Source organism: Halichoeres trimaculatus, unplaced genomic scaffold (assembly GCF_033239565.1).
Source record: "Halichoeres trimaculatus isolate MK-OKI-2021-1 unplaced genomic scaffold, fHalTri1.1 fHalTri1_scaffold_4, whole genome shotgun sequence".
Classification (NCBI taxonomy): domain Eukaryota; kingdom Metazoa; phylum Chordata; class Actinopteri; order Labriformes; family Labridae; genus Halichoeres; species Halichoeres trimaculatus.
In genome coordinates, this window is record NW_027437182.1 from 39668463 (window position 1) to 39682674 (window position 14212).

The 14212-nt window shown below is 39.3% G+C and overlaps 1 long non-coding RNA gene across 1 annotated transcript; it reads left to right on the plus strand.

Moving 5' to 3' along the window:
* Positions 1 to 287: 287 nt before the first annotated feature.
* Positions 288 to 726, plus strand: LOC141788765 (uncharacterized). Its single transcript, XR_012598167.1, has 3 exons — positions 288 to 334; positions 417 to 508; positions 630 to 726. It is a non-coding gene; the product is annotated as an uncharacterized LOC141788765 (long non-coding RNA).
* Positions 727 to 14212: the final 13486 nt, after the last annotated feature.

The window sequence follows — 14212 nt, forward strand, 5'->3', positions numbered from 1 at the left end:
GGCAAGCAACTTCCACCACAAACAGTGTAGCACAGCTTTTGTTCAGTGAATGAATTTTTTTGATTTTGTATTTATACTGTCTGCTTGCAGTTTATACACTTTACCTATATTTTGCTGTCTTTGCAGTGTTCATTCTCTGTCAATTGTGGAGGAAGAAGATCCCCATGACTCCCCGGACGAGGATGCAGTCAATGATCCAAGGAACAGCATGCAAGTATTTCTAATGAACTGTACTACATTTTGTGCTGTCATTATGTTTTGGACGCACTTCTGCCAGAGATACATATAACAGAAGTGGTCACAGATGCCCATGCACAAATTTCAGCTTTGCTGAGTAAGTGAAATGGTTCTACGCTTTTGATTCTGTATTTTCAGATGGATGTTTTTGAGATTGTAAAGTCGTCTTTTTTTCACAGATGCAGACCATGGAAAGTACAAAAAATGGGGGCTCCAACATTCACTCGACATTTGGCATGCAGCGAAGAATTTAGGAAAGAAGCTGAGACGGGTATACTGTTTCATTGTATTATGAGGGATGTGTTGGTGATTGCATTTCTACACTTTTATAAAGTGCTGCAATAAAGCAGCATTTTTTGTGACTGTCTAACACTGGTCTTTTCTATTCTCAGGCTGGTACAGTGAGGGACCAGTCTGAACTGTTGCCTTGGATCCGGGACATTGTGAACCACTTCTGGTATTGTGCGAAGCAAGCATCATCTGTGGAGGATTTCAAGGTATGTTTGTGGAAAGTGAATTGAGGCCGTACAAAAATTTGGATTATAGTAGGTTACAGATGTATTGTCTGACTGAAGTTCATACATGGTTTTTAATTTTGCAGATGAGGTGGCACACTGTAATTCATCATGTTCGGAACCAACACACATGGGCAACTGGAGCCTGTGAGCATGAACCACTGGATGATGAAGCTCAGGAAAAACCTTGGATAAAACAAGGTAATTCCAATGTATTTTATGAGAGGTGTATGTTGCTTTGAATGGATTTTTGTCCATCTCATACTGAGATATGTCATTACAGGTTCAGCAGCTCGTCAAGCCCTTTTAGCAGTTGTCTTGGACAAGCGGTGGTTGAAGGATGTTAAGAAGTTCATCACCTTCAGGTATACACTTTTGTCAATGCTAATGTCAGTGTGTCTTACAAAAATAATAATCCAAATAGTACTACAGCTGGTGCAAGTGTTGCTAAAGTCTCACATAACAATATCGATCTAAAAGATTTACTCACTGTCTGTTTATTGAGACATTTATACACTGATGGTAGAAGCAACAAGAAATAATGATAAAGTAAAATATAAGCATGTTCATTTATAAGGTCAGTAATTACCATAATGTAATAACATTTGTATCTTTGTTCTCACACTATCCAGGACTACATCAAATCTGGAAAATTTCCAGAACCATATACTGATGTATGCAGGGAAGCGGTTCTCATACACTCCAGCAGTCTATCGCACACAAACTCTGCTCGCTGCAATAGACTATAACTGTCACAATGGCCGCCTCCCTGCACGAAACAAGGATGGACACAAGATGTAAGTTTATGCACATTTGCAAAGACACTCCCTGTTGTAATCTTAGAGCATTTTTTCAGTATTCTAAAATTGTTTGATATATTTAGTCACAGGCGATACTACAATAAAAGGTCCAAGTCTTGGAGTGTCTACACACTGAAGGAGAAGAAAGATTACTCCTACATTCCAGCACTGCAGAGAGCCGTTCTCAGGAAGAGACTACAAAGTGGAGGAGGCCTTACCAGAAAACAGACCCTTAGACCAGATGACCCCCAGCGTTTAGGGCAGCTGGCTCCAGTACCACCCCCCTCAACAGCAGAGCTAGTTAGGACACGTGACGCGTGGTGAGGGTGTTTTTCAGAGTAAACGCTGAGGATCATCCCTTATGTGTTTTGTTGAATGGACATGTTGACCTGCAATCTGACTTCATACACACAGCCACAGCTTTACCTGTACCCACACTCATATTGTCTGCTGCTATTACAGGGTTCAATTTTTATTACCAGTTTATTATTTTATTTTTCTACTGCATTTACACTTCTACATACATCACTCTCTCTTTACTTTATGCACAGTAACTTACTGTCCATCCTACATATAATTTATGATAATGAGTGGGATTTCTGCCGGAGTTGTTGTTGTTTTTGTAAATAATGTAAATAAAAGTTTGTTATGCTTTGCAAAAAATGTCTTTATTTTACACACACACAAAAACAAGTGCACACAAAGAAGTAGAAAACAACAAAAACTAAAGCTCTGTTCTTAAGTAGTCCCCAAACCCTGAAACCTGTGTACTGTCCCATTGGGTCTGGAAAAGTGTCTCTTACTTTCCAGACACAGCAGCTTGGTATGACCACTCTGACGCCCACCCCGAGGCGACCATGCTGCCAGAGCACAAACTGGCGATACGCTGGGTGTCTGTACTGTCTTTGCTCCTCCCCAGGCTCCTGGTGATCCTCCACAGCAAAGATGTCATTCCAAGCTGCCCGGGCCAGACGCAACACCACCTCATCCAGGATGTATAAGCGCATGAGGGCCATGTTACTTATGCAGGTCTCTGGTGTTTGCCGACAGAACAGTCTTTCCTGGTCTGTGTTCATTTCCCAGCAGTTAGAACAGGCGCACCGATGGAGGGCCCCTCCACCTGGGTCTCTCTGCTGTTCAGGGTCCCTCAGCAAAGCCAGTGCATCAAACATGAGGCCAGGAAGTCTTGTCAAGACCATTTGGAGCAACTGGTCTCTCTGCTCAGGGTCTAAAGCCTGGATAGTGGCATTTCTCAGCATTTCGCTGTTCCTGCAGATCCTGAATCCACTGCTGGCTCTCGGGATCCAGGTCTTCAGGTGTCCTTCTCCCCCTTCCTCTCCCCCTCCCCCTATCTCTCCCTCTACCTACTCCCCTCCCCCCTCTACCTCTTCCTCTTCCCCTTCCCCTCCCAGTTGTACTCTGTGGGGGTTCAAACTCTGATGAGGCAGAGGTCGAGGTGTTCTCAGGAACAGCAAATTCCTGATGAAACAAAGAAACAGAGTAGGTATGATGTAAATGCACAGTTCTATGTTCAATATGAATCAATATAACACTGAACTATAAAGCCAAGGGAATTTTCACATACAGGGGATTTGTCTTGGGTTTACATAATTCTAAAATGATTGAATGTATCAGCAACAGAATCACTGAATGATAATAGTAATAATAAAACTGTAATTCGTAATGAGGAAGCTTTATTACGGAAATGTATGACTGCCACCCAATAACAATCATGTTATAACATGAAGCGTTTCACGTTCTTTCAATAAAGTTTAGCTCGTTATAACGTGGAAATATATTGTTCCAACAAAAACACAACACGTTATAACGTTACTGATCAATCATTATTTATATAGGATGACAGTAATACGCTGCCGTACTTATAACACAATTGTAAAGAATTATAAAAATAGAGGAAACAATGCAATGTAAAGAAAACGTATTGGGCATTTGTAGTATTTTTCCTGAGAAAAATGAAAGTTTGCCAGGCTAATCTGCTGAATAAGAAGAATGGGCATTTTATTCACAAGTTATAATGTATTTTGGGCGACCAATTTATGAGAAAGTTGCTCTAAAAAACTTGACAGGAAATAGTACAGCACAACAAATCCAGAACGTACCAGTATGTATTTTTGTTTAGACCAGCTATTTCAAGAGTGTGATATCACCAGCTCGTGGTTGTCTTTACTTTTATTCACTTTATCGCTTCAACAGGACGAGGGCGACTTCACGGTGATAAAACCAAGTTGAACTTAGCGATTTTCAACATCATCATTTAGTCAAATATAAATACAGTACCTCGTCGCTATCCATCCTGCAAACAGCCGCTGAAGACAGAAGAATACTTTGGAGCGAAGTCCTGGCTTCTGTGTTTCGTTTTCAAAACAAATGCACGAGACCGGCAGATCCATATATTTACGACAGTACTCGCGCGCAAGGCCTCTTGGGTAGTTGAGATCTCATAGCGGTCAAGCTGAGATCCTCCGTTGTCCTGCTTTAAGTGTATACTGCACAGACCATGGGTCTTCAACCTGTGGCTCTGGAGCCTCATGTAGCTCTTTGACTCATTTGCAGTGGCTCCTTGTAGCTTTAAAAAAAATAAATAAATAAAGTTTTTTTTTTTTTCGTAAAGATGGTATTGATGGTTAAAGACACTGACACTAAATAAAATCCTGTGTTAACATTTAGTTGAACTAAATTTTCATCCCATCTGTCAATAAAGCCTGCCACCGCTCTACTTCACCTCCTACAACATCAACAGCCCACCAACTTTCCATGCACCTGTGGCTAACCTCAAGTTTTACAGCCCTGGGAAGATAACTACATCTACAAAAAGAGTAATCTGGAAGAAAATACAGATTTTAATTCTGTGTGGATGGATTCATTTAAAGGGATAGTTCAGGTTTTTTGACATGAACCTGTATGGCATCCTCGTCTATAGTTATGTACATCAGCGCTGTCTTACCCCTCTCAGCGTCCTGTGACCCGAGATCTGGTGCGGTTTTGGTCCGGACTAAAGTAGTCCGGCAACATGGCTGGGGTCACGAAAATAAAGCGTTTTTCCTCTCAAAACAATTTGTGTTTGTAAGACTGATAAATTTGCATCACAAAACTGCAAACCAGAAAAAAGTCAGACTCTTTTATCGCTTGGCACTACTTTCTGGTACATATCACTGCGCCGCGCGGTGCATCCAGCTGACCGGCGCGCGTTGTCACTGTTATTACAACTTAAAAAAGTTAACGATAACATGTCTGACTACGACCCTGATGAAGATGACATTACATTTAGCACAGAGCCAAGAGGATTTCTTTATGAACCTGAATATACTGATGCTGAAATTTGTCAGATGTCATAGATGTCGTCAGTGTTAATTTTTGTGTATGCGTGTGTGTTTGTGTTTTTGTTTCCAAGCAAAAGGAAACAGGAGTAACAAGACTTTTTTTTTTTTTTTTTTTTTTTAAGCAGGGAGTAAAAAGTACAGATATTTAACTGAAAATGTAAAGAGTACATTGTAATACATACACATTGTAACAGTCAAGATTATGAAATGTCCTTTTAACAAGGTTTGTTTTGAGTTGCCTCGTGGCGACGTCATCCAGCAGTGCCAAGGCTTTATTTTCACTTCTGTTTTACCTCATGTTCAGACAACTAAGCAACACAGACCCAAAACCACAACAACATTCAAAAATCAATGTTACTATCAAGGCCACTATTATGCAACAGTACGTCAGTACTTTGTCCTTGCTGCCCTGCTGAGATGAACCAGGGAGATGCCAGCACAGACAGTTGCATTTGTCCAGTTGTAGTCCAGTTTTTGATGCATTTCAGAGCAGAAAAAGAGCGCTCAACGGAGGACGTGGACACCAGTAATGTTAGGATCAAGCATGTGAGGGCAAATAGTTGGGACATACCCACTGCAAGCCCCACGGTCAGAAAAGCCAGAAGATCAGTTCAGCCAGGATAACTTTGTCAAAAATGTATTACAATTAATTCAATTCCTGCCTCAGAGGCAGGTTTCCAGAGTGTCAGGCACATTTTAATGCAATAAACAATCACAGTAATCACTATTTAATGTGACCGTCTGAACCAGCATATACATTTATATCTATATTAACTGTCCCGTCACATCTGATGTCAGATTAAAGCTGTTTGTCATAATGGAAAGTTAACCTGACGGCAGCTGGAAGTTTGATGCACATTTTACAATCAAACAATAAACAGCCTTAACATCTGATACTAAGTATATATCTGGTTCTCTCATTTCATTTAATTCAAAGAAAAGAGGGAGAAAAAAGACGAAGAAAAAAGAGACAAAATAAATGTGTGTCACTAAGGATTTACCTGTGATTTCCCATATTTCTCTGTTTTAGTTTTTATTTTTAACCTGATCTAAAAAGATAGAGTACATTATTGTAAGGAGGATGAGATGAAGACACTGGGAGAGTATACAGTGTATCACCAAAGGCTCTGCTTGGTGATGACAAACCAGGAGTGCAGGTGGATCAAAAGTATTCTGAATGGATAAGCCAGCTGTTTAACTGTCTCTTCATTTTTTACTCCTGATAAAGACAAAGGAACAGATTAAATCTGTCCCGGGAGCTGGCCCACAAGGTGACGCGCGTCGTGTCCTCCGATGCGCCCCGCTGTCCATTGACCTGCTGCAGGGACAGCGGCTCTGACCGTCTCTTCTACCAACACCAACAGACCAATCAGACGCAGCGCCTCAGTCGCAGGGCATTTAAAGGCGAGGAGAGGCGCTCATTTGATTGGTGAAAACAGCGCTCGGCTGTGTTAAACCCACTCACGGCTTTTCTCCTCCCTCTCTGCCATTTGCGCGGAGGGAGGCGTGGACGCGGAGGGAGGCGTGGACGCGCAGCTCTGCGCTCATGTGCGCCTGTATTGCGCCTCTCTTGGCACTGGAGGAAACTTGCAAAGTGCGCCGGTCACGCCCTGTGCGCACGGCGAAGGCCGGCGCCTGCGCCTGGTCTACGAAATTAGAGCCCACAGTCTGTCTCCCAGATTCTCACATGGCACAGAACATGTCAGTAAAAACCCCTCCACTCACTCACACTTACACACATCATGGAGGCTGAGAGAGAAATGCTCCCCAGTACACAGTATGCACAGAGTGCACTGCAAAAAAGGATTTCTAAGAAAGAAAAAAAAGCTTGTTTCTAGAAATTCATTCTTATATTTTACCTAAAAAGAAAAAATTATCTTGACAAGCAAGATGTGTGTTAGAAAAAAAATCGTATTTCAAGAGAATACGTCTAACAAAACCTTAATAAGAAAGTACAGCTAGAATTAGGCAAGTATTGCTGGTAACAAGCCACAACAGTGGTTTGAATGAAGTCCCAACAGAAGAACAAGATTATTTTACTTATTTTGAGATTAAGATCACTTATACAATTTCTCAGTTTAAGAAATCACACAAATATAAGTTGAATCCATCTGCTTTATTTACCATGCAAACATTGTTTACAGAACCCTGAGGAAAAATCTTTACAACACCCATACAACACGATAAATGTCTCTTTTTGTGCAAATCACAAATAATCCATGAGCACATTATTTGAAAATATACTTTAAGGCTGCCCATTAATACAGATGTGAATGACAGCACAGTGTACTTTTTATGATGAACTGGATGAGGCTTTGTGCAGTCCAATAACATCACCCAAGTAATACTTTGCAGTGACATATGTCATGTCCTTGTGGCTAAAACTGTAAAATGGATTGAAGTCTACGAGGTTACCAGCAGATATAAGTTCTGTTGCTTGTGCCAGATTTGGAATCTCAATTTTGTTAGCCATGTAATCTGCATCATAGCAAATCGTGTTGTGCGGTTGAAATTCACTAGTCCAAATTCTGGTAAATCGTTAGAATTGACAGCACTAAGAATTAATGACTTCTCTCGTATGTATTTATTGCCATTTAGATTTACCCATTTTACAGATACTGCACGTCTAATGTCATTGTTTCCAAGGAATGCCCTCATCTTTTCTTTCAAGTAAGACATGTTGCTTACTTCTGATGTTGGTCCCAAAGTACACTCATTAGAAAAAAATGGGTGCTCAAAACTATTTACATTTTGACAACATTCAGACATTTGATTATGCCTTATTAACAACTTGCAGACATTTTTAAAATTCATTTTTGAAGCCCATTGTTTGAAAAAGCAGTGTTTTGATTCAAACCTCATACGCATGTGACGAACCATTGGACCCAGTGGTCTAATTTGGGATGGAATATGAATCAAATAATGTTGTTTTGGTGTTATATTGTTGTCTGGAAAAATCATCTTCACATGTTTTAAATGCTGTTCTATTAGAGTTTTTCACCTGTTAATTGTCTGTATACCAATTACAGGGGCAAACAATATTTGAACAATCTCTATGAGTTCAAGAATAAGTGTATGGTATTCAGTGCCTTTAACTCTGTCAATGAGAAATGGCAGAATCTTAAGTAGAACAATCATTTGCCCCGCGGATTGCTTCAACTTGTTATCACTGGAAGCCATTGTGCTGTAAGCAATAGGGCTTGGTTTATCTCTGACATCAAGTGGAGAGTACGGGAATCCAGCTAATGCAGAATTGAAGACATCTAAGTCTAGATGTCCCAAAAGAATTAACAGTTTCATAGCACACTTTATTTCTAATGGAGCAATCCCTTCAAGAATTAGATGCATCACATCTTGTGGTGTTTGTTTGCTCAAGTTAAAGGCAGGGAAGTCTACCAGTTTGCTTCTTCTATTTATACCGTATGTTGTTTTTAAGCTGTTTTTGAGATTCTCGGTACTAGCCTTTTTGATGTCTCTACATTGTCGGACATGTCTCTCTATTGTTCTTTCCTCAAAGTTCTCCTCATCAAAATTGATTTGCATGTCCTCAAATGAACATTCACATTGCCGCCATTTACTATAGACAAAACCAACACCCTCTTTGAATCCACAAAGCTCGGGCTGAGCCAAAGTGTCTCCACATATTGAAACTAACGCTCCAAATATTCCACGTTCAACATCCCCAGTATGAATATTAACCCCATCATATAGCATTACTAAGTCCCCATGCAACCTTTCTCAGATTCCATCAACACCACTTTCAGAGAGCTCACTCTTCTTTGCAATTGCAAGAAGACGAATTGCAGCTAGTTTAGATCAATTTTTAGGATTAATGTTTCCCAAAGTATAATAAAACATCAGCAACTTATTTTTGGAGGCATGAGATCCAAGAGGATTGCAAATTTCAGTTTCATCAGAGTAAAGGATTATCTGTAAAGCAGATGGCCAAACAGAAAATAAAGGGTGTGACTTCACAAGTTCTCCATCTGTGATGTCATATAAATTCAAACCGCTGTATTTATGTGGCTCATCTATCATTGCCAAAAGTTTGGGTTGGGACAACAACTGTTCCAAACTTTTAATGAGTGGTACACAGTTAAAACATTTGGGCACGGTGGCAAGGACTCTCTTTCTCCCTTTTTTCACCATGCATGCTTTATACCCTACAGAAACCTCTTCTGAATCCACAAAATTGAAACTGTCCTTAATTATGTTGTCCTGTTTGTATGTGGTTGAAACAGAGGCAAATGGATCTTCAATCTGGTCAAATACTGCCATGACTTCTTTTTCAAGTTAATAATAATAATAATAATACATTTTATTTCAGGGCACCTTTCATAGCACTCAAGGTCACCTTACATAGGGTATCAGTAAAAGTGCATTTAAAACAGAGTAAAAAGCAAGTTTAAAAAGAGACATACAAAACAAAGACAGTGTAGATTATCAGAGGGAGTATGCAAGCTTAAACAGGTGAGTTTTGAGTCTTGTTTTGAAGAGTGGTAAGGAGTCAGTATTGCGGAGGTCAGGGGGTAGTGAGTTCCATAGCTGGGGAGCCGAGCGGCTGAATGCTCGGCCCCCCATGGTGCTGAGGCGCGCAGAGGGGACAGAGAGGTGGATGGAAGAAGAAGAACGAAGGGTACGGGCAGGAACATGAATGTCAATGAGGGCGGAGAGGTACAGGGGGGCGAGGTTGTGGATGGCTTTGAATGTGTGAAGTAAGATTTTGTACTGGATGCGATGCGTGACGGGGAGCCAGTGTAGCTGCTGCAGGATGGGAGTGATGTGATGGGTGGATGGAGTCCGAGAAATGATGCGAGCTGCCGAGTTCACCTCCTTGTTGTTGTTGCTTAAAGACATTTTGTAGACGACTTCTCAGATTTGTCACCAGCAGAGCTTGGTACTGCTGCATTGCTGCCAAGACATCATTCACACCACTCTGAGAAAAAAAGGCAATGAAAGCGAATTACACCACATTGGCTCACAGAAAAAAATATCAAGTTTGTAGTGTGCTTTTTATAGGGCTGGGCAATAGGCCTACTTTTAGTAAAGATAAATGATAAACTGTCAAGGAACTGTATTTAACATCTAAATGATTGAAAGATAATACTTTAAGTGATGCACTTATCTAAATTGTTGCTGAGCATGTAAATGTAAGCATAATTACATAACTAGAAAAGCAATTTCCGAAGAAATTGCACTGTGAATGCAGAATGCTGAAGCAGCTTGCGCTGAACTGCTAATGCAGAATGCTGAACATGAATGACTGAAGATGTGTCTGAAAATGGTTGAATGAAGTCATGCAAGGCTTGCACTGAAATGCTAATGCAGAACGCTGAACATGAATGACTGAAGATTTGTCTTAAAATGGTTGAATGAAGTCTTTAAAAGCTTGTGCTCAACTGCTGATGTAGAATGCTGATCATGAATGACTGAGGATATGTCTGAAAATTGTTTTAAGAACTCATGTAAAAGCTTGCGCTCAACTGCTAATGCAGAATGCTGAATTAGCCTGCCATGAACTCTTGGATGAAAGGAAATGAATGGACGAATAAATTGAATGGATGGATGAATTTAAAGTTGAAATGGTTGCGTCTATTCAAAAATTAAAGGAATGAATCAAATTTTAAAGAACATTGATGGAAATAATGAGCTGACTGAGGGTTAATGTAAGTCTGATATCTTAAACCCTGTTAAAATGTAATCCTGTGTGTCCTGTATGTAAGTTTTTAACCATGTAAGCCTGTAGGCTGAGGCCCATCTGAAGCCAGATGTTGCCATGGTGATCATTGTTTACCAACTGCCATCAGAGAGCTGGTGGAGTCTGTTGATTCCCAACACATTCCCTTTGAAATCAGGGTGTAAAGGTGCTTGCAATTCTGACAAAAAGAATGATGATGAAGCATGAATCAGTGTAATCTAAAATTGGATTTAAAAGTTTGAATGGCTGAATCAATACAGTAATTAAAGGAAGGAATTTAAATTTAAAGAAAAAAATCTAGGAAAATAAGGAGCTGACTCAGGGAAATGGAAGTCAAATGCTGTTAAAGTGTGATACTTTCTGCCCTGTGTGTGTGTGTGTGTGTGTGTGTGTGTGTGTGTGTGTGTGTGTGTGTGTGTGTGTGTGTGTGTGTGTAAGTTCAATCATGTAAACCTGTCTGCTGAGGCTTATCTGAAGCCAGATTTTACATTGGTGATCAATGATAAATTAACAGACACATGCTTGTCTTTGTTCCTGGATGTTTTGATGAGTTACTATAAACAGCTGCATGAGATCAAAGGTTTCCACGGTGACCAGCTCGTTAAGGGCAGCAGGTGCAGGTGCACAACTTTGCCCTTGTTACTGTAATCTTCTGAAGATTTTGTGGCAAAGCAAGAGTCCGAATCTCCTGTCACCTTGCCAAAACCGTGAGGGCTATAATAAAAATGAACACACCGTAGGAATCCTGAGACCCAGAGGAAGCTGTCGATCTAAATTACATGCATGAAGGTCAAGACACGAACCCATGAGAGCGATAGATAGATGAGGGAAATTTGACTGATCTCTGAGAAAACCCCTCAGGAATTAACATGGAGGTATATGGGGATTTTTTTGAACTTCTCATGACAGTTGGCCATTTTGTGAAAAAATGCTCCATCCTTTTGCTTTAAAAACCACTTTGTCAGAGACAGGACAAGCCCTCCTCCATTTTGACATATAATATGCCTATGTGGAGCGAAAATTGTGACCAAAAGAGCAGTTTACCCAGAATTTTCCCAGGTTTCGTTTCCCCCTCTCCCTGCTCTGTCGTTTGAATCTCCCACTCTAAGCCAAAACATTCAGTCCAATACACACCAATGTTAAACGGCTCGAGGAGCTGAAGTGCATCATGACCTTTGAAGGGTCATTGTGAAGAAACTATGAATGCTAGGAAACATTTGAAACCCACTGAATGAAGCCAAAAGATAGCTGAATATTTTGAAGTTTGAATGGAGTTTGTAGCTGAATGTATGACTGAATGAGAAGGGTTTGAAGCAGGCTGAAAAAATGTCCTGAAGAGAGGAAATTTTGAAAATTTCGCATTCATCTCTATGGGACCGAAATTCCGTAAATCGTTCAATATCTCGGAAAGAATTTGTGAAAAATTTCTGAAGAGTCATAGCCCCCTTGTTCCCACTGAAACACACGTTTTGAAGTTTGAACAGTGAAAATCGGTTTAAGTTTGTAGGAGTTTTAGCAGTCCAAAAAAGCGGGCGGAAGAATGAAGAAGAAGAAGAAGAAGAAATGTTTTTGTCACAGAAGAACATGTGCTGTGAATGCATTGCTGCATTCACAGCAATAATGGTAACATCAATGATAAATGTCAGGTGTATCACTAAATAGGAAACCAAGTGAAGAGAGAACATGCAATAAGAAACAAGGAATATGAGGGTTATATGTCACATTTATGTTCATGCAGACACCCAAACAGAAACAAAACGAGAAAAAAAGATGAATCTGCAACACTGACAAATTGCAGATATCACATCTATTCTATTGTTGAATTCAAGAAAATAAATAAAGACAGCAATGTGTCAAAATAATAATGATCTTAAATAAATACAAACCTGCGAAAGATGGTGTTTTTCTCTTGCAGTTAACATAATGGCAGTTGCTTGCCTGGTCAGAACATTGTGGCAGGAGTCATCCTAAAAATAAATAGATAAATGAAAAAACCATTAGTGTAAATACTGCATATTACTGTATTAGGGAAAGTGAACGGTAGACTTACCTCATATTGTTTAGAAAGGGGACCTTTTGCAGGTTCATTTGGACAGGCCGCTGGAATGCTCTGTGGATTTGCTGTAATTTGGGACAATGACGGGTGCCTTGGTGATGTATGGAGTCCATGGTCAAATCCAGTAAACAATGTTCTCTGCTGTTGCATTCTCTGTTGGCTGGCCTCTGTTTTCAAGCATTGCAGCTGTTGGCCTGTATTCCCACATGTTGCTGGTGCTTCTGTCTGCCACTGACATGGGTTCCCTTTTTGAGAAACTGCAACAAAGATTAAGTTAATTTATTGTTAGATGAGAGTCATTTCAAAACTATTTACATACTGCAAAATAAAATAAAATAAAATAGAATATCAAACAAAACCTGTTTCCATTTTATCTGGCAAGATCAACATTTGCAAATCAACCAAATCCCTATACTCTAACCTAGCGTCTTTATTTCATTGGACTGGATTTAGAGATTCAAATGAGAAATTACTCTTTATGCCTTTGTATTACAATTACAATGGCATGTTAATGTTTTATTAATGCAAAATATATTAATCACATTGGATTTGGAACTTGATACTGCATGGCAGTCTTGCAATTTTACATCAAGTCAGTGCACCAGTCACAAAAGCTTGCGCACCTAATGCATTGCATTAAGATGCTGTAATTCTCACATGCAGAAAAAATACAAATGTGCATTGTCTTTTGTGCTTAACTGTAACAAATTTCTAGTTTTGCTTTATGGTTTCAGACAAGTGAAATAAATCAATCAATTTTGTTATCTGAAAAATTAGCTGTTGTAGCATTTAAAACTCTCTCTGTATGTAATCAGTTTAGAAAAGTCTGGACCTTTATTAAAACTTTATACTTTTGTGTGTTTACACAATAAATACTTTGTTGTACTGAAAGTAGGGGTTTTATACTTTTCAAGTAATGGTTGACAAATATATATATTAATTTCAGGTTTCTGGTGGACTTCATTCTTGTTTCATTAAACAAATAGTGCCATATGAATATAGTCTGTGATGAGAAAATTGTCATGTTGTAGATAAAGGTTGTCATGTGACATATCTCGTTTTGTTTCTCATAGAACTATAATGTAAGAATGAAGCATCTGTTTTGATGTAGGCATAGACAGTATTGTGGTGGATTAGGATGATTTAACAAAACCTTTTTATTCTGGTTTAAAACCAACCAAAAATGTTCACATTAACTCATCCTTTTCAGTTTTTTTTTTGTTTGTTTGTTTTTTTGTTTTTAATATTTTGGGGACTCTCAAACTTTGTGAGAATGATTTAATGTGTTATTGTAACTACATGTTGGTGTAATGTCTGTGTGTATGTTCTGTTTCTCTTGTGTGTGTCAATGTTATTTGTCCTTACCTGCCTTAGGACTGCAGATGTAAATTAGCTATTGTGCTAACTCTGGCATATTTACATTGAAGCTTTTGCTGATATGTTGAATAATATGCATTGTCCTAATTTGAATAAATAAAATAAAATAAAATAAATAAACAAAAAAACTGGATTACATGAACCATTTTTTTTTCAAATCAACATAAATAAACCACTTATGTATATTA